The sequence below is a fragment of the Saccopteryx leptura genome, chromosome 3 (genome assembly GCF_036850995.1).
Source record: "Saccopteryx leptura isolate mSacLep1 chromosome 3, mSacLep1_pri_phased_curated, whole genome shotgun sequence".
Lineage (NCBI taxonomy): Eukaryota > Metazoa > Chordata > Mammalia > Chiroptera > Emballonuridae > Saccopteryx > Saccopteryx leptura.
Window position 1 is genome coordinate 75,409,072 of NC_089505.1, and position 20,932 is coordinate 75,430,003.

General features: G+C 40.8%; 1 protein-coding gene and 1 pseudogene across 2 annotated transcripts in view; one reads left to right on the plus strand and one right to left on the minus strand.

Annotated features, from left to right (window-relative positions):
- The window catches only part of LOC136399362 (leukocyte immunoglobulin-like receptor subfamily A member 5), a 429,345-nt gene that overhangs the window by 188,738 nt on the left and 219,675 nt on the right, over positions 1-20,932 (minus strand). The gene's annotated exons all lie outside the window — the stretch shown is intronic.
- On the plus strand, positions 238-19,974 carry LOC136397141 (leukocyte immunoglobulin-like receptor subfamily A member 6; annotated as a pseudogene).

Genomic DNA, 20,932 nt, shown 5'->3' on the forward strand with positions numbered 1-20,932 from the left:
AGTCACCTCACCTGGAAGGGGCCTCTCAGGAGATTCCAGGTAAGTTTGCCATTTCATCATGAAAGTGAGAGCTAGGTTCCCAGGGAGGGAATGTTCCTCTTTCTGGAAAGCTGTTCATGTGACAAACCTGTGACAGAGAGGGCCAACCTTCCATGACCCCACCCTGTATGTCTTTTTCTGCTGAGGACCGCATGGTTTCTTTGATCTGCACAGTCAGGACAAGAGGGAAGAGACACCATGACCCCCACACTCACAGCCCTGCTCTGCCTGGGTGAGAATGAGGAGGGGAGGGGAAGCCCTGGTCTGGGAGGGACCCCAGGACTCAGGAGGCTCACAGGAAAGAGGGTTCTTCTCAGCATTCAGGGTTCAATCTCACACGAAATCACTTCCAGGACTGAGTGTGGCTCTGAGAACCCGAGTGCAGGCAGGTGAGTTGGTCCCCAGGTGTCTCAGGTCCCACTCCTCGTGGGGACAAGGGGTCATCCCTGGGAAGTTGTGAATAGAATAAAGTAGTTCTGGGCTGATGGACACGGGGACATCTGAGGTGTTCAGACTGAGAGCTGGAGACTGGGGGACAGAAATGTCTTGTGACTCAGCCTCTGATTTCCTTTCAGGGACCCTCCCCAAACTCACCCTCTAGGCTGATCCAAAACTTGTCATCCCCTGGAGTAGCCCTGTGACCATCTGCTGTCAGGGGACCCTGAAGGCCCAGGAGTGCCATCTGTACAAAGACAGAAGCTCCAAACCTTGGTACAAAAAGAAGCCACTGGATTCCAGGGACAAAGCCAACTTTTCCATCACACAGATGACAGAGCACTGCAGGGATATATCACTGTCACTATCTCAGTGCCACTGCTGGTCAGAGCAGAGTGACCCCTGAAGCTAGTGGTAACAGGTGAGAAGACACTCAGGGGTCCCAGCCTCAGGCTCTGCCCTCAGGAAGGGGGTCTATTCTCAGGGGGTCTCCCCTCTCACAGCCCAGTCATGAGGGATGTGAGGGAGGTGTGAGCCCATCTAACATGCTGCCCTTTCCTCTCCTAGGATTCTACAGCAAACCCAGCCTCTCAGCCCTGCCCAGCCCTGTCATGATCTCAGGCGGGAATGTGACCCTCCAGTGTGGCTCAGAGAAAGGGTTTGGAAAGTTCACTCTCACTAAGGAAGGAGAACACAGGTCCTCTTGGACCCAGGATTCAAAACAACACCCAAATGGGCGGTTCCAGGCCCTGTTCCCTGTGGGCCCCATGACTTCCAGCCACAGGTGGATGTTCAGATGCTATGGCTGTTACAGTAACATCCCCCAGGTGTGGTCACAGCCCAGTGACATCCTGGACCTCCTGGTCTCAGGTGAGTAAGTTTCATTAGTGTCCCATCCATGGATTTAGGCATCAAACTCATTACTGGCATCATTGCTGTGAGGGAGCCCTATGGGAGAGGGTAGGGTGAGGGAACACTGTGGCTACTGGTCAGAGACCCAGAGAGACAGTGCGACCTGGGCCAGGACAGGAGAAGGCATTGTATGGGAGGAGCATCCTCTGTAACTCAGGTCTGGTCTCCCCAGGTGTGTCTCAGAAGCCCTCCCTCCTGACCTAGCAGAGCCCCATCGTGGTCTATAGACAGAGCCTGACTCTCCAGTGTCACTCTAATGTCGGCTACGACAGATTTGTTCTCATCAAGGAGAGAGGACGTGACCTCCCCCAGGGCCTTGTCTGCAGCCCCAGGCTGAGCTCTCTCAGGCCAACTTTTCCCTGGACACTGTGAGCAGCTTCCACGGGGACCGGTATAGTTGATACAGTGGACACAGCCTCTCCTCCGAGTGGTTGGCGCCCAGTGACCCCGTGGACATCCTGGTGGCAGGTGAACCTGTGGGTTCAGTTCAGGGACCCAGACTCTGCACAGGCCCTGCTGGGGGATCTCAGGTGGTGATGGGCAGAGTGAACATGCAGGGTCCCAGGGAGGGAGACAGAGAGAGACAGGGGATGGGAGGGGAGGGGAGACTCAGAGAAACAGAGACAGAGAGGAGGGTCCTCAGAGAGAAGCCTGGTGACTCTCTGGTCAGAACAAGGTGGCGGGAATCCCCTCACCCACCCTCCCTCTCTCTAGGACAGCTCCCAGACAGACCCTCTCTCTAAGTGCAGCCGGGCCCCATGGTGGCCTCAGGAGAGACCATGACCCTGCTGTGGACACAGATCCCGATGGACACTTTCCTTCTGTCCAAGGAGGGGACAGCCGATCCCCCCTGGCGTCTTAGGTCAGAGCTCCGAGCTCAGCAGTACCAGGCAGAGTTCTCCATGCGTCCTGTGACCTCAGCCCACGGGGGGACCTACAGGTGCTACAGCTCACAGAAGAGCAACCCCTACCTGCTGTCACAGCCCAGTGAGCCCCTGGAGCTCCAGGTCTCAGGTGAGGGGACACTGACCCTGTCCTTCCTATACTTGGTCCCCTCAGGGCCGTGCCCCTAGGAAAGTCGGGGACAGTAATAAATGAGGGGGTGCAGAAGGTTTCACAGAGGAAGGTCCAGCCCATTGAGGTTGGAAACACACAGGACCTTCCACCCTGAGCCCCCATTTCTGATCTCAGCAGTGATAACAAGGGGCGGGTGGAGGGAGGCATGTGGGAAATGATCAGGGACATGATCATGCCAAGCACAGAGGACAGACCCCCACCCCTCACCTCTTGACGTCTTCATCTCAGAACCTGGACCCCTGGGGTCCTGACCCTCCATGGGACGCTCTCCTGTAGAGGGAAGTATCCCCACCTGTGGGAAACACTCTGCATAGCCCCTGTGCTCCCCTGGGGGCCTCCAGGCACTCAGTGCTCCCCTGAGAATAAGGAGGGGGCGTGCACAGCTCATGAGGACCCTGGCCCTCACCCAGACGGTGTGCATTCGTGTCAGTGGGCTGTGCACACAGCTCTGTTATTGCTCTTGTGTGAGAACTTCTAGACAACTCTTCAATGTCTAAACTAACAATTTAACTTTTGTTATATGGAGTCACGATTCAAATATAAATAACTCTATTCCCATTTCATTGGGAGTACATTATATTCATACACTTATTATTGAGAGTAACATCTTGTTGATATTGTTTTTTTATCACACACATTTTCAAATTAGGTATAAATCTTTTATTTTTATTTTTTTAGTGAAAGTAAGGGAGGTAGAGACAGACTCAAGCACGCACCCGACCAGGATCCACCTGGCAAGCCCACTACAGGGTGATGCTCTGCCCATCTGGGGCCCTTGCTCTGTTGCAACCCGAGCCATTTTTTAGCACCTGAGGCAGAGGCCATAGCCATCCTCAGCGCCCGGGACCAACTTGCTCTAATTGAGCCCTGGCTGCAGGAGGCGAAGAGAGAGAGAGAGAAAGTACGGAGAGGGGGAGGGGTGGAGAAGCAGATGGCTGCTTCTCCTCTGTGTCCTGGCTGGGAATCGAACCTGGCATATCCATATGCCAGGTGGATTTTCTACCACTGAGCAACTGGCCAGCGCTAGGTTTAAACATTTTTTAAGCTAATAAACATCAGAAACATTTGATAGGTATTTTTAAAATTCAGTAAATTTATAATCTTCTTTAAGAATTGTACGCCTGAAACCAGTATGGCTTTGTTAACAAATGTTACCCCAATAAATTCAATATTAAAAATTTGAAAAAAGAATTACACATCTAATTTGTAATTTGTAAGCAAGCTATTTGATTCCCTTGTATTTTCTAAATAATAGTAAGTACATATGAGGAAGCTGTTGGTTTGGGCATATTTATTTGATGATCTGCTAGATTTCTTAGATTCTCTTTCTCTGATGGTTTTTTCTTTCTTTTTTAAAAACTTATTTAGAAAATTAAATTTCACAGGGTGACATAGATCAATAAGAGTACATAGGTACCAGTAAACATTTCTATAGCATTTAAACATTTTTTTCTTTTGATTTTATTTATTCATTTTAAGAGGACAGAGAGATGGTGAGAGAGAGAGAGAGAAAGAGAGAGAGAGAGAGAGAGAGATGAAGGCAGAGGAACAGGAAGCGTCAACTCCCATATGTGCCTTGACCAGGCAAGCACAGGGTTTCAAACTGGCGATTTCAGCATTCCAGGTCAACGCTTTATCCACTGTGCCACCACAGGTCAGGCTAGCATTTAAACTTTTGATTATGTTGTATACCCATCTCCAAAAGTGAAATAATTTTCTGTCATCATATATTTCTTCCTCTTTATTCACTTCCCCCTCTCCCTCTGCCATAGCCCCTTTTCCCAATAACCACTTCACTTTTTTCTCTAGTCATGAGTCTCAGTTTTATATCCCACTGATATGTGAAATCATATCATTCTTAGCTTTTCTTATTTCATTCAGTATGATGTTCTCAAGGTTCATCCATGTTGTTGTAAATGGCAATGTCTTCATTTCTTATGGCTGATTAGTATTCTGTTCTATATATGTACCACTTCTTCTTTATCCAATCCTCTACCCGGGGACACTTTGGTTGTTTTCATGTTTTGGCCACTGTGAATAATGCTGTGATGAACATGGGGAGGGATACGTGTGTGTTTTTGTCACAATCTTTTTGAGATTTTTGGGGTAGATACCCTGTAGAGGGATTGCTGGGTCATATGGTAGTTCTATTCTTAATTTTTTGAGGAACCTCCACACTTTCTTACATAATGGCGGTACCAGTCTACATTCCCATGAGCAGTGAATAATGGTTCCTTTTTCTCCACAGCATCTCCAACACTTGTTATTACCTTTCTTGTTGATAATAGTCACTCTAACAGGTGTGAGGTGGTATCTCATTGTAGTTTTGATTTCCATTTCTCGAATAGCTAGTGAAGATGAACATCTTTTCATATATCTGTTGGCCATTTGTATAACCTCTTGGGAGAAAGGTCTGTTCACGTCCTCTACCTATTCTTTTATTGGATTGTTTGCTCATTTGTTGCTGAGTTTTGTAAGTTCTTTATATATTTTGAATATTAACCCCTTATAGGAACTGTTTGCAAATATCATCTCCCACTTAATTGGCTGCCTATTTGTTTTGCTGTAGGCTTCTTTTGCTGTGCTGAAGCTTTCTAGTTTGATATAGTCCCATTCATTTATCTCTGCCTTTACTTCCCATGCCTTTGGGGTCAAATTCATAAAATGTGCTCCACAGTTAAGGTCCATAAGTTTAGTACTTATGTTTTCTTCTCTGTAATTTATTGTTTTAGATCTTATATTTAGGTCTTTGATCCAGTCTGAATTAATTTTAGTGCAAGGGGACAAATTGTAGTCAAGTTTTATTCTTTTGCATGTGGCTTTCCAATTTTCCCAGCACCATTTATTGAAGAGGCTTTTTTTCTCTATTGTGTGTTTTTGCTCCTTTGTCAAATATTATTCATCCATATATATGTGGTTTTATTTCTGGGTTTTCTATTCTGTTCCACTGATCTGTATGTCTGTTTTTCTGCCAATAACATGGTGTTTTAATTATTGTGGCTCTATAGAATAATTTGAAGTCAGTTGGTGTGATACCTCCAGCTTTTTTCTCAGGATTGCTTTGACTATTTGGGTTATTTTATGGTTTCATACAAACCTTGTAATTATTTATTCTACTGCATTAAAAATAATATTGAGATTTTGATGGGGGTTGCATTAAATTTGTATATTGCTTTGGGTAATATGGCCATTTTAAATGTGTTAATTCTCCCAATCCATGAACACAAACTATTTTTCCATTTTACTGTATGTTTTTCAATTTCTTTCAATAACATTTTGTAGTTTTCAGTATTTAGGTTCTTCCCATCCTTGGCTAAGTTTATTCCTAGGTATTTAATATTTTATTTATTTTTTGCATTTGTAAAAGAAATTGTATTTTTGAGTTCATTTTCTGAAATTTTATCATTGACATATAGAAAAGAAATAAACTTTTGAATAATATATTGACTTAGTATTTTGTGACTTTATTGTATTGATTTATTATTTCTAATAAGATTTTGGTGGAGTCTTTTGGGTTTTCTATATATAGGCTCCTGTGATCTGCACAAAGTGATACCTTTACTTCTTTCCTAATATGGATGCTTTTTATTTCTTTCTGTGTTTGGAAGTATTGTTTCTCCTTCCCTTTTTTGGAAGACTTTGAGTAAAATAGGAATCAAGTTTTCTTTGAATGTTTGATAGAATTCACTAGTATAGCCATCTGGCCCTGGACTTTTATTTTTGGGGAGGCTTTTAATAGTTTTTTCTATTTCCTCCCTGCTTATAGGTCTGTTTAGGCTTTCTGCTTCTTCATGACTCAGTTTAGGAAGATTGTATTGTTCTAGGAATTTATCCATTTCTTCTAGGTTGTTGAATTTGGTGGCATATAGTTTTTCATAGTATTCTACAATAATTCTTTGTATATCTATGATATCTGTGGTGATTTCTCCTCTTTCATTTTGAATTTTGTTTATATGAGTCTTTTCTCTTTTTTCCTTAGTGAGTCTTGCCAAGGGTATGTCAATTTTGTTGATTTTGCCTGACCTGTGGTGGCGCAGTGGATAAAGCGTCGACCTGGAAATGCTGAGGTCGCCGGTTTGAAACCCTGGGCTTGCCTGGTCAAGGCACATACGGGAGATGATGCTTCCAGCTCCTCCCCCCTTCTCTCTCTCTGTCTGTCCTCTCTGTCTCTCCCTCTCCTCTCTAAAATGAATAAATAAATAAAAAAATTTATAAAAAAAAAAAAAAAATTTTGTTGATTTTTTCAAAGAACCAGATCTTTGTTTTATTAATTTTTTCTATAGTTTTTTGTTCTCTATTTCATTTATTTCTGCTCTGATTTTTATTATTTCCTGTTTTCTGCTGGTTTTTGGTTGTTTTTGTTCTTCTTTTTCTAGTTCCTTAAGATGTGAAATTAAGTGGTTTATGTGGGCTCCTCTTGTTTGTTCATATAGGCCTGTAGTAATAAGAACTTTCCTCTTATTACTGTCTTTGCTGCATCCCAGAGATTCTGATATGTTGTATTGTTATTTTCATTTGTCTGTATGTATCTTTTGATCTCTGCACTTATTTCTTCTTTGACTCACTCATTTTTTAAAAGTATGTTGTTTAGTTTCCACATTTTTGTGGGTTTACCACTTTTTTGCAGTTAAACTCTAGTTTCAAGGCTTTATGATCAGAAAATATGCTTGGTATAATTTCAATTTTTCTGAATTTGCTGATGTTATTTTTGTGGCCCAACATATGGTCAATTCTTGAGAATGTTTCATGTACACTAGAGAAAAATGTATACTCTGGCACTTTGAGATGAAATGTCCTGTAGATGTCTATCATATCCAATTGTTCTAGTGTTTCATTTAAGGCCAATATTTCTTTATTGATTTTCTTTTTGAATGAATGTTCTAGAACCTTCAGCGGTTTATTTAGGTCTCCAAATATGATTGTATTTTTGTCAGTTTTTGTTTTTAGGTCAGTCAGTAGCTGTCTTATATATTTTGGTGCTCCTTGGTTTGGTGCATAGATATTAAGAAATGTTATGTCTTCTTGATTCAATGTCTCTTTAGTCATTATGAAATGACCATTTTTGTCTCTGATTACTTTTGCTGTCTTATAGTTAGCATTGTTAGATATGAGTATTGCTACACCTGCTTCTTTTTGGATGTTATTTGCTTGGAGTATTGTTTTCCAGCCTTAAACTTTGAATTCATTTTATCCTTGTTGCTTACATGTGTTTCTTGTAGGAAGCATATAGTTGGATTTTCTTTTTTAATCCATTCTGCTACTCTGTCTTTTTATTGTTAAATTCAACCCATTTACATTTAGTGTAATTATTGACACTTGAGGGTTTCCTATTGCCATTTTATATATTGCTTTCTGTTAGTTTATATCTTGTTTGTTCTTCCCTTTTGTTCCTCTATCATTTGTTTTTGTTTGCTTGTAATCCATACTTCTTTCCTCTATTACTTCTTTTTTCAAGTCATGTGCTCCTGTGGTGTTTTTTTCAGGGGTGGTTACCATTAAGTAATGGAAAGGGTACCTACCATGTTCATTGTAGTACTCTATCCTATGAGTGCTTCTGCACTCCATCATCCTTTGCTACTGTTAATCTTCGTCCTCTCCCCTTTTTTGTTTTTGTTGTCACAGTTTAAATTTAGTTTTATTGTGTTCTTGGTGGAGCTTTTACTTGTGGTTTTGTTTTGTTTTGTTCTTTGTATCTGGTGGAAAACCACCTTGAGTTTTTCCTGAAGTGAGGATTTTCTAATGATAAATTTCCTCATCTTTTCTGTATCTGTGAATGTTTTTATTTCTCCTTCATATTTGAAAGATAGTTTTGATGGGTATAGTATTCTTGGCTGGAAGTTCCTCTCTTTTAGAACTCTAAATATTGGGGTCCACTCTCTTTTAGCTTGTAGCATTTCTGCTGAGAAATCTGATGATAATTAATAGGCCTTCTTTTATATGTTGTATTCTTCTTTTCCCTGGCTGCCTTGAGAATTTTTTCTTTGTCGTTGGTTTGTGCCAATTTCATTATGATGTGCCTTGGAGTAGGTTTGTTGGAGTTAAGATACCTTGGTGTTCTGTTTGCTTCTTGAATTCGAGGCCTTAGTTCTTTCTATAGACTTGGGAAGTTCTTGTCTATTATTTGTTTGATTATGTTCTAAATTCCAATTTCTCTCTCTTCTCCTTCTGTTATACCCATTATTCTTATGTTGCTCTTTCTGATGGAGTCAGACAATTCTTGTAGGGCTTTCTCATTTTTTTAAATTCGTGAATCTCTCCTCTTCTCTCTGTTGTGCCTCAAGTTGCCTGTCTTCTGTGTCACTAATTCTCTCTTTTATCTATCTTGTTCTATTAGCTAGGCTGTTTACCTCATTTTTCAGTTCATGAATTGAGTTTTTCACTCTGTTTGATTTGATTTCATAGTTTCAACTTCCTTGGTAATATATTCTTTCTGTTCACTGAGTTGTTTTTTGAGCTCCCTAAGTTGTCTTTCTGTGTCTTCTTGTATATCTCTGAGTATTTTTAGGATTTCTATTTTAAATTCTCTGTCATTTAACTTCAAGGTTTTCAATCTATTAAAATTTTTTCTATAGATTTTTTCTCATCTATCTGTGCTATATCTCGGTCTTTTGGATCCATGATATTCAGTTTTCTTTTCCTTAATGGCATCTGAGGTTGATTTTATTAATAACACTAATGAGAATTGATAAAGAATAAAAGTGAAAAATTAAAACAATTTAAAAAATTATTTTTTTGAAAAAATACTGAAAAAATGAGCATTATATTGTTCTCAATGGAACAAAAACTACTTAGAACAGAGGGCCTGAGTTGGAGAGAAGTGACAAAGGGTCTAAAAATGTGGTAAGGACCCACAAAATGCAAAAAAGAAAAAAAATTGGATCAAAAATAAAATAATTTTCTTGTAAAAGACAGTTGAATGAGAGATATAGTGAAGCAGATAAGAAGAAAACAAGAAAAAGAAAAACTACTATTTTTATATGTGGAACAAAAACTCCATAGAATGAAAAACTGGGTTTGAGGATATGCTAATGAGTTAAAAAGCTAAGTAAAAAGCACATCAAATGCCACAAAGAAAAAATTTGAATCCAAAATAAAATAATTTGTTTGTGAGTGAGGACCAAATAGGGAAAGTAAAAGAGGAAAGTTGAATCTAAGAGAGAGAGAGAAAAAAAAAAGAAAAAAAGAAGATAAAAAGGGAAAGAGTTAAGGTTTTTGGAGTGTAACCCTCACAGAGAGAAAGAAAAAAGAAAAGAAAAAATAATGGGAGATGTAACACCTATGGGTAATGTAGTTCAAGATGAAGAGAAAAAAATAATATGCGCAGAGGATAAAAGGAGCAAAGTGGAAGAAAAAAAATAAGGATAAGAAAATGAAAGAAACAAAAGAAAGTGGAAAAAATTATAAAAACTATGGATTATTCTTGATTTTGAGTTATCTTTTTTCTTTTTCTTTCTTCTCCCTCTTCCTGGTCAGTGGCACTGTACCCCAGGCTCTGCCACTGTGGCACACTTAAGTAGAGATTTTCAGTTGATGTGTCCCTATGGTGATGTCATATACGAGGCCTCAGTCTCGTTGGTAGTCAGGGCTTGTTAGTGTTTGCAGGCTCCAACAATGGGAGAGTCTGTTTTCCTGGAGCTTCTCTCCAAGTCTCTCCTTCCTGAATTAGCAGCCTGGTGATCCAGCTATAAAGTTGCCCCTGTCACTGCCTGGAGAGTAAGAGGCCCTAAAAGCTGGCAAATCTCCACTCTATCCGCACTCAGCACAGGGCTCTGGGTAAGGCTCTGCCAGTCATAGCCGCCAGCATAATCAGGTAGGGCTGGGAATCAATTGCTCTCAAATTCTCTTTCTATGAGCCTCCAGGCATGTCTCATATGCCTCAGCACTCTGTGGGACCACTCTCCCCAGGCATTTTGCACTTTGTAACCTGTATTGGCTGGCAGGAAGATGCCCTAGTCGCTGCCTTCAAGAACAGGAGATCTTAAAAGCTGCCAAGTCCCTCCTTTTAGCGCACAGCCCTGAGTATGAAAGCTCTGCCAATCAGCCACCAGCTTAAGCAGGTAGGGAGGCGTGTTGTCTTCTGTTCAGGCTCCTTTCTAAGGTTCCCCAGGTATGTCTAGTTAAATTTGCCTTAGCATTCCCTGGGATTGCTCTCTGCAGAATTCTTCCTTGTTAAAAAGCCTACAGTGTAGCCTGCCCAACTTCTGCCGGGTTCTCTGAAGTCTGTTTCATAGGAATGTGTTTTTCGCCCTGTATCAGCTGGCATGAAGTTGCACAGCTACTGTGAGAAGAGCAAGAGGCCCTAAAAAATATCACGTTCCTTCTCTTAGATTGCTGACCTGAAAAAGAAGACCTTGTCAGCCAGAGTCACTGCTGGCATAAGCCAGTTGGGCAGTGAGCAGACTGTGGGTTAAGCTAATTTCAGCCATTGGATTCCTGGATCTGCTCCAGAGACTGTCTGCAAGCTGCCTGCATGCCCCTCCCTCTAGCACTTCTGTATTTTTTCTTCCCTGAGAATGTGCTTTGTTAGCCTGTATGGCTGGCGGAGGTGCCCCACCCACCGGAGAGGTCCAGGCGTAGGGAAGATGGCTTTTCTGCACTCCCCATGCGCTGTTGTTCAGGGAGCAGGGATTACACTGAGACTCTGGGCACAGCCCACTCAGAAGGTTACTGCTGACAGTCTCTGACCCTGCCCCTCTGTCTGGAAACACGGGCTCCCATGCTCAGGGCACTAGAAGGAACCATTCGCACACTGTCCATGCTCACAGACCAGGATATCTGGAGTAATGAAGGCCACTGCTCATCTGCCTCTACCAGCGTCCACTTGCGTGGGCTGACCTGCTGTGGGCACACTCTCTCCTTGGCTTGAACGTCTCTGCCCCAGCCCAGCTCTTTCTATGCCCCCAGCCCTCACTTTCTCTGTTCCAAGTGAAAGCAGCCCTTCAGGTCAGTGAGGAAGGCGAAAAGCAGCCCTTGCTCAGGTCAGTGTTTTGTTCTCCGTCTTTTTTCCTTCAGGGTCGATTATATATAAATATTTAGCTACCTTTTTGCCCAATCGTACCTTTATTCAGTGTGTGGGTCTTACAGACTCTCCTGGGATCGTTTTTCTGTCTCCAGTTGTCAAACTTGTTAAAATTTTAGGGAGAGGAATTGGTAGCCCTCCTCACAGCGCCATTTCTCTGACGTCACTCCAATATATACATTTCAATGCTGTTTATTCTTCCTAGCCATGAACACGGTATATGCTTCCACTTGTTTGTATCTTCTTTGATTTCTTTTATCAATGTTTTATAAATTTCCAAGTACAAGTCTTTCACCTCCTTGGTTAAATTTATTCCTAGGCATTTTATTTGTTTCTTGCAATAGTGAAGGGGATTGTTTTCTTAATTTCTCTTTCAGACAGATCATTGTTGGTGTATAAAAATGCCTCTGATTTTATATCCTGCCACCTTGCTGAATTCATTTATCAGATCCAGTAGTTTTTTTTACTGTGACTTTAGTGTTTTCTAGGTATAGTATCATATCATCAGCAAATAATGATAGTTTTACTTCTTCTTTTTCAATTTAGATGCCATTTATTTCTTCTTGTTGTTTGATTGCTTTGGCTAGGACTTCCAGAACTATATTGAATAAAAGTAGTGAAAGGAGGACACCTGCCTTGTTCCTGATCTTAAAGGGATTGCTTTTAACTGTTGCCCATTGAGTATGATGTTGGCTGTGGGCCTGTCATAGATGGTCTTTATCATGTTGAGGTATATTCTGTGTATTCCCACTTTGTTGAGAGTTTTGATCATAAATGGGTGCTGGATTTTATCAAATGCTTTTTCTGCATCTATTGATATTATCATGTGGTTTTTGTCCTTCCTTTTTTTTATGTGATAAATCCCATTGATTGATTTGCTAATATTGCACCAGCCTTGCCTCCCCAGAATAAATCCCACTTGATCATGGTGTATGATTTCTTTCATGTACTGCTGGATCTGGTTTGCTAATATTGTGTTGAGAATTTTAGCATCTAAATTCATCAGGGATATTGGCTTATAGTTTTCTTTCTTTTTGTGTCTTTGGTTTTGGAATCAGAATTATGTTCACCTCATAAAAGGAGCTTGGAAGTTTTTCCTTTTTTTGAATTTTTTAAAATAGCTTGAGAAGGATAGGAGTTAGTTCTTCTTTGAATATTTGGTAGAATTTGCCTTTGAAGCCATCTGGCCCAGGGCTTTTGTTTGCTGGTAGTTTTTTGATAACTGCTTCAATCTCTTTTGTTGTAATCAGTCTATTTAGGTTTTCTGATTCTTCCAGATTCATTTTTAAAAGCTTAATTATTTTAAGAAATTTTTCCATTTCACCTAGGTTGTCTAATTTTTTGGCATACAGTTCTTCATAGTATTTTTTTTTACAATCCTTTGTATTTCTACTGTGTCTGTTCTTACTTCTCCACCCTTATTTCTAATTTTACTTGAGTCCTTTCTCTTTTTTTCTTGCTGAGTCTTGCTAAGGGTTCATCAATGTTGTTTACTTTTTCAAAGAACCAGCTCTTGGTTTCATTGATCCTCTGTATTGTGTTTTTAGTCTCTAGGTCTTTTATTTCTGCTCTGATCTTTATTATTTTCTTTCTTCTACTTCCTCTAGACTTTACTTGCTGTTCTTTTTTATAGTTCTTTTAGTTGCAGGATTGGGGTTTGTTTGGGGATTTTTTAAGCTTTTCTAGCTTCTTTTTTTTATTTATTCATTTTAGAGAGGAGAGAGAGAGAGAGAGAGAGAAGGGGGGAGAAGCTGGAAGCATCAACTCCCATATGTGCCTTGATCAGGCAAGCCCAGGGTTTCAAACCGGCGACCTCAGCATTCCAGGTTGACACTTTATCCACTGCGCCACCACAAGTCAGGCTTTTCTAGCTTCTTAAGGTATGCCTGTAATGCTATGAATAGTCTCAGGACTGTTTTTGATCTGCCTCATAGATTTTGAGTTGTTGTATGCTCATTTTCATTTGTTTGAAGGAAATTTTTTATTTCTTTCTTGATCTCATTGTTGACCCACTCATTGTTTAATAACACGCTGTTTAGTTTCCAAGTGTTTGAGTGTTTTTCAGTTTTCCTATTGTAGTTGATTTCTAGTTTCATGCCATTGTGGTCAGAGAAGATGCTTGACATGGTTTCAATATTCTTAAATTTGTTGAGACTCGTTTTATGCCCTAATATGTGGTCTATCCTAGAGAATGTACCATGAGCACTTGAAAAGAATATATATTCTGCTGCTTTAGGGTGAAGGTTATGAAGATATCTATTAAATTCAGTTGATCTAGTGTATCCCTTAATTCTGTTGTTTCTTTGCTGATTTTATTTCTCAAGGATCTATTCATTGATGTTAGTGGGGTATTGAAATACCCTACTATTATAGTATTGCTGTTGATCTCTCCCCTTATGTCCATCAAAATCTGCTTTATAGGGTATGCAACATAACTAAATGTCAAAATGATCTGTAGATGCTTTCTCTGAATGTATGTACCCTGATTTATCAATGTCACCCCCTTTAACTTAATTTTAAAAATCTACTTTATATATTTTGGTGCTCTTATATTAGGTGCATATATAATTATAATGGTTATCTCTTCCTGTTGGATTGCACCCTTTATCATAATGTAGTAACCTTCTTTATCTTTTACTATAGCCTTTGTTTTAAAGTCCATTTTGTCTGATATAAGTATTGCTAACCCAGCTTTTTTTTTTTTCATTTCTATTTGCATGAAATATTTTTTCCATCCTTTTACCTTTAGTCTATGTGTATCTTTTCTTTTGAGGTGTGTCTCTTGTAGACAGCATATGTATGAGTCCTGTTTCCTTATCCATGCAAGCTACCCTATGTCTTTTGATTGGTTCATTTAATCCATTTACATTTAAGGTTATTGATATGTAGTTGTTTATTGCCATTTTATTCTTTAAAGCTATATTTCTCCTTTACTATATTCGCTTCCCCCTTTGTTTTATTTAGAACAGGCCTCTTTACATTTCTTGCAGCATTAGTTTGGTTGTAATGAATTTCTTGAGTTTTGTGTGTTTTTATTTTGTCTGGGAAGCTTTTTATTTCTCCTTCAATTTTAAATGATAGCCTTGCTGAATAAAGTAGTCTTGGTTGTAAGTTCTTGTTCTGCATTACTTTGAATATTTCTTGCCATTCCCTTCTGGCCTCCAGTGTTTTTGTTGAGAATTCAGATGTCATTTTTATGGGGGCTCCTTTGTAGGTGATAGCCTTTTTTTCTCTAGCAGCTTTTAATATTTTCTTTTATCTCTTAGCTTTGTTATTTTAATTATGATGTGTCTTGGTATAGATTTTATTTTTTGGTTTCTCTTTAATGGAATTCTCTGTGCTTCTTGAACTTGTGTGACTTTTTCCTGCATCAATTTAGGGAAGTTTTCAGCTATAATTTTATTGAACAAGGTCTCTAAGCCTTGTACTTTCTCTCCTTCTTCAGGAAACCCTATGATGTGGATGTTGTTTCTCTTTAGGTTGTCACAGAGCTCTCTTAGAGTTTCCTCAGATTTTTTTAGTCTCTTTTCTTTTTGCTGTTCCGTTTCCATGCTTTCACTTATCTTGTCCTCTAAGTTGCTGATTCGATCCTCTGCTTCACATATCCTGCTTTTAGTTCCTTCCAGTGTAGTCTTCACTTGTGATATTGTGTTTGTCATTTCTGTCTTGTTCTTCTTTACGATTTCTGTGTCCTTTTTGATGCTTTCAATTTCTTTACTAAAGTGTTCATTAAGTCCATCCATTGTAGCTTTCAGATTTTTAAGCATTCTAAAAATCATTTATTATACTCTGCTTCTATAATTTGATTACTTCCAATTTGTCCAAGACTTTATCAGAGGATTTATCTTGTTGAAGCATATGACTTATGCTTCTCTGCCTACCCATTATTTTCTCTGACTTGTAGGTTTCTTTCAGCTGTGATCTCCTTACCTAGTAAAGCCTTTTTGAAGTCTTGATTTGTTTGTTTTCTTCTCAGTTTTCTTAACTCAGTGGTAGTCTTGTTTAGTGATCTCAGCAGGGGTCTTATTTGAAACTGTTTCCAGGAATGTGGTGGTTGTAACCTGAGACACTGAAGGACCTATCTGCCAGCTTCCCTCTGGGGGCAGGGTGCTTTCTCCATATTAGTAGGGAGAGGTGTATCTCAGATCTCCATGGAGACCTTAGTTACTGCCCCTCCTCCTCACTTCCTGTTTTCAGCTGTGTCTTGTTGCTCTGATTAAAGCTGGAGAGCTTTCTGGAGGTGGGTCACCTGGAACTACTTTAGGCTTGTGCTTTTTTGAGGGTTCAACCCTTCCACCCGCTATGGCCACCTCCAGCACTGGATGAGTCAGCTTCTCAGGTCCTCCCATGCATTCCTCTGCCAGTCACTATCTGTCTCTCTCTCTCTCCCCTTTCCTTTTGGAAGATAAGCCAGCCCTTTCAACACACCTCTCTCCCAGGTCCCCAGGCAAGTGGCTGTGAGCAATATTTACTACTATTTTCCTTGGAATAAGAGCTGTTCTAGGCTCTCAGCCTCACACCCCGTTTGTTCCTGTTATCAGGGGAGACACATCGCTCCTCGGCGTTCCCTACCAGGTTCAGTGTGGCTTCTTCTTTGCTCCTTGGTTTTTGAGAGCTGGTCTTGTAGTCCAGAGTTGGTTTTTCATGCTGATTGTACCTAAATTAATTTGTAATCCAGTTTGGTGGTGTGAGCTGGGAGTCTGTGCATCTGCCTACTCCGCTGCCATCTTCAGGTCTCTCTAGATCAAGTTTTTAAAAAGTTGTTAATATCAACCCTGCCCCTGATCTGATTCTGACTGAGGCTACAAACTCAATTTATGCTCTACTACAACCCTAACCCTGGCCCTAATCATACCTCTAATTATCTTTTTTTTATTTATTTATAAATATGGTTAACATGTATATTTATTTTCCCTGTTTCTCTCTTTTTTTTTAAGGGGCCTAAATATGGTTAACATTTATTTTTATTTTTCCTGTTTCTCTCCTTTTTTTAAGGGGCCCAATATTTTTTTCTGCACCCAGAGCCTCAACCGACCTTAATCTGCCTCTGCCTGTAACCATTGTTTTAAACCCTGCACCTGGCATTTTGGTTGTTTCAAGTTCATTTAATTCTTTTTCTGTGGGTTTCCTTCTTCTTTCATTTGGGGCATGTTCTTTCTCTCCCCATTTCATCTCTCTGTGTTAAGTATCTTCTCTGTTACTCTCAGACTTGTTATGATGTTTTTCTGGTGATGGTGCTTGTTGGGCTCAGTGGCACAATCATTCACATGACCTGAGTTCCATGCTCCAGGAATGTTTCTTTTGGGTTATGGTACCCTCCTGTTGTAGTTGGGTCATGAATGCTGTTGACTTTCTGTGGATGGAGTTAACCCTTTGGGCTGGCTGACTATAAGGATAAACCTCGATCACTGTTTGAAGACATGCTGCAGAGGTTCTCTCTCAAGGTGGAGCTCTTCGTAGCAGAGTCTCGTGGCTGCCAAGATCCCTCTTTGGGTGTGCTGCTTGTATGGCTAGCTAGGTAGAGATTAAGTGTGGTCTGAAGCCCACCAGTGGTTGTTTTGTTCTGGGTCCACTTGGATGTGGTTCAGGTACAGGCTGATATTGGACACTGTGTGTGACCTTGGTCTACTGTCTGGAGCTACCATGCTGTTCACTGTTTGTGGCTTCATCTCCCGGGCCCAGGTGTGCATGGAAGGGGTCAATTTATGTACAAAGGTCAGCTTCCTCCAGCTTAGAGCAGGGGGCAGATCTATAGAATGACTGAGGCTTGCTGAGGCCTGCCTCCACCTGTCAGGTATTCTGTCTCTCCCTGAGGTTGCCTGATCTTCTTCCAGAGCCTTCTGAAGAAAGACCACAGCCTTTCTTTACTCATTGTGAGCTCAGTAGGGTGGGGCAACTGGAACTGGGGAGGATGGGTGTAGTAGGTCCCTTATGTGGGGGTAATGCAGTGAGGCACTCTATGATGGGAAAGTGGCCAATACTACAGAGTCAGATATCACAGTCTATGCCAGCATTTCTAACTAGCTCCCTCAGGAAGGGCAGGATATACATTCAGGTTGCATGAAGCCAGTCATCCTTTCTACAGGAGCCAGTCAGCCAGGTGGGACACTGGACTCAGGATAATAAATCAGAAACGTCTCCCATAGGATTGATGTTAGCCCAGCCCACAGGTGGGGGTCAAGCTCTTCATGCTAATCCCAGGCAATAGCTTTCAAGAGATTCACACTCAAATACCCCAATTTCCAGCAGCTCCCCCAGCTGTACAACTAAGCTTGGGGGGTCAGGTATCTGGAACTTGGAAGGAAAGATTAAACATTCTGTTTGGGAGAGTGTAGGGTGAGCTTGCAGGGGAGATAGGAATGCTGCCCCCCTCAAGGGAAGGTGGCATCTACGTCTTCAGCAGACTCCCTTCTCTCCCCGGTGGAACAAACCCCCACTGGTTTTTACCACCACATGCTGTGTAGGGTCCTCTTCCCATATCAGTTGTTCTGGGTTGGGGAGCCCTGTGTGGATTTGAGACCTTGTGCTCCTGGGGGGAGAAAGTTTTCCAGCCAAGGTATTTCTCCAGCTTCTCAGTTGCCACCCCAGGGTGGAGGGTCTAGCCCTTTATGCATTTCCACCTTCCTTCCAGTCTCTATGTGGTTTCCTCTGTAAATCCTTGGGTATAATACCTCAGTTCAGCTGTACTCTAGTTGGGTATTTAGGTTCATTGCTTTGTAAGTTAGCTGTAAGTCTGGCTTGGGCCCAGGAGCAGGAGAGTTTAGCTTTCACCGACTCTGCAGCCATCTTGGAATCTGTTAAAATTTCACTTTTTTTATTTCGAACTGTATACCTACCTTTCTCGCTCTAAATTCCTGATGATGAAATGGTGGAGTAAAATGTTTTAGAGCTTTACCTCATGAAAACAGTTTAATTCATACCCAAAATTATTTCAAGGCAAAACTATTAAGAAATCTATATTTTATACTGAAAGTATTATTTTTTAATAATTTATTTAGAAAATTAAATTTCATCGCAGTATTATTCACAGTGGACAAGATACAAAAACAACCAAATTGATCCTCAAAAGCACTACTGACCTTTACATTTCCATCTGTTTTTCTGTTTTATTAAGGTTTTATTAGGCATGCTTTCTTGTTCTGACAGAAACACATCTCCTAGAAATTATCTTTTTTTCTCTGGTTACAAGGCACATGAGACACATTACAAAGGCTTCCTGGTTGCAACCATTTGGAAATTAACCCAAGAGAATAACAGTTATCATCCATGTGCATTTCCTGAATTGTGTGAGATGATATTTAAAATTTTTAGCATGGATTTTTGTAATTGGGATACTTCAATAATACTTTTTTAATCTTGCTTTTTCTATCAAGATGGGTTGTCAGATTGACATATTTTCCTACTTTTTGTTCTCATTAAATATTATAATTTGGTGGAATTTCTCTGTTCCATAAACCTTGAAAACCAAAACTGTGAACATCCTTGTTTGTGACATTTTTTAAAAAAATTTTTTTTAATTATTTTATTTATTCATTTAGTGAGAGGGGAGAGAGAGAGAGAGAGAGAGAGAGAGAGAGAGAGAGAAGGAGCAGAAAGCATCAACTCCCATATGTGCCTTGACCAGGGAAGCCTTGAGTTTTGAACTGGCAAACTCAGCGTCCTAGGTCGACGGTTTAACCACTGTGCCACCGCAGGTCAGGCTTATGACATTTGATAAGGGGTGCATGGAGGTTGCCTTTTGGGATAAAAATTACATCATTACCCATCCATTTAGCTCTCTCTCCTTCTCTCTCAGATACACATCACAAGCAACACACACACCCACTACATATTGGTACAGCACACACATATGTAGATATAAATGATGATATGTAATTCTAGTATTTATGAAAGAATATATATATGCAACTATATATATACAGATATATTTTACATACTGTTTTATAGTATACTACAAAAATTGCATATATATTATATATTACATATATATACATATATTGTGTTTCTGACATTCAGAGCCCCTGACAGCAACCCCTGCTCCTAGATCCCTGGCTCCCAACTATTGAAATGTGGGATCTCTCAGCTATAGGTTATAAGTTTTTGAGACTTTCAGACTCAGACTGAATGCAGAACACACAGTTCTTAAATATTTCCAAATTGAGACAGTATTTTTCCACTAATCCTAAGCTCTTGGACACAGGTAACTCTTATCACAGTGACTCAGAGCCGGTTCTGAATTCAGATGTCACAAGGATGCTGAGGCCAAGGGGTGGTGGGAGCACGGGGTGGACATCAGACCATGGAGAATTGGGTCTTCCCTAACCACAGTGACCTCTATATTCATATTTTTTCTAGCCCAAGAATCTCAGGACTACACAGTGCAGAACCCTATCCAGATGGGCATGGCTGCATTGATCCTGCTGGTCCTCAGAGTGCTGCTATTTCAGGCTCGAAACAGCCCTGGAAGGACTCACGATGCAACCAGTTGGTGACCACAGAGGGAACAATGCAGTGTTCAGAGAGGTGGAGACTTGCAGCACATGTGATGACCCAGGAGGTGGTGAGAGAAAGTCTGGACCACAGTTGGGGACATTGTCTGTTGAGAATGTCCAAAGGAGAGACTGTGATTGGGGTGCAGGGAACATGTGCCGTGTTCCTGTGGAGGACGCCTCCTCCACCTGCTGGGGGCCTCCCTCCCTGTAACCACTGACTCTCCCAGAATATCCTTCCATTCTCACCCCTGTGACACAAGGGTGCACCCACATGGCTGGATTGGATCCACATCTATACATCCCTTCACTCCTGACCACATTCACATCGACAAACTGTGGTGTCTTCAGAGCACTGAGATTTTTAAACAATAAAGAACAATGCATTGCCACCTGCTGCACTGTTGGGTGAACGCAAAAATTATGCTGCTAAATAACAGAAGCCAGACACATTTTGTGAGATTCCTTTTACATGAACTGTCCAGGAGAAAGAACCCCATAGACACAGAAATCAGGTTTGTCAGGGGTTGCACTGGAAGGGAGATTGGAGACTGGGTGCTTTGTGTTCATTGGGGGATGACAAAATTTTCTTGAAAGAGGAAAGAAGTTGTGGTTGAGATATTGTGTATTTACTATATTCCATTGAATGATATACTTCAAAAAGCTGAATTTCCTATTATACTAATTTTATGTCAGTAAATGGAAGTGCACCCTGGACAGTTAGCTAAGTCTGTTAGAGCATCATAGTAAAATTTCAACGTTGCAGTTTTGATCCCTGTCCAGGGCACACATGGGACAACCAATGAATGAATGACTGAGTGTAACAACAAATAAATGCTTTTCTTCTCCCTCCCCTTTCTCTTTCTTCTGCCCATTTACCTGCATATCTCTATGTCTAGCTATGTGTGTCAGTCTATCTATCAATCTTTGTATCTATCATCTATCTATCTGTCTATCTATC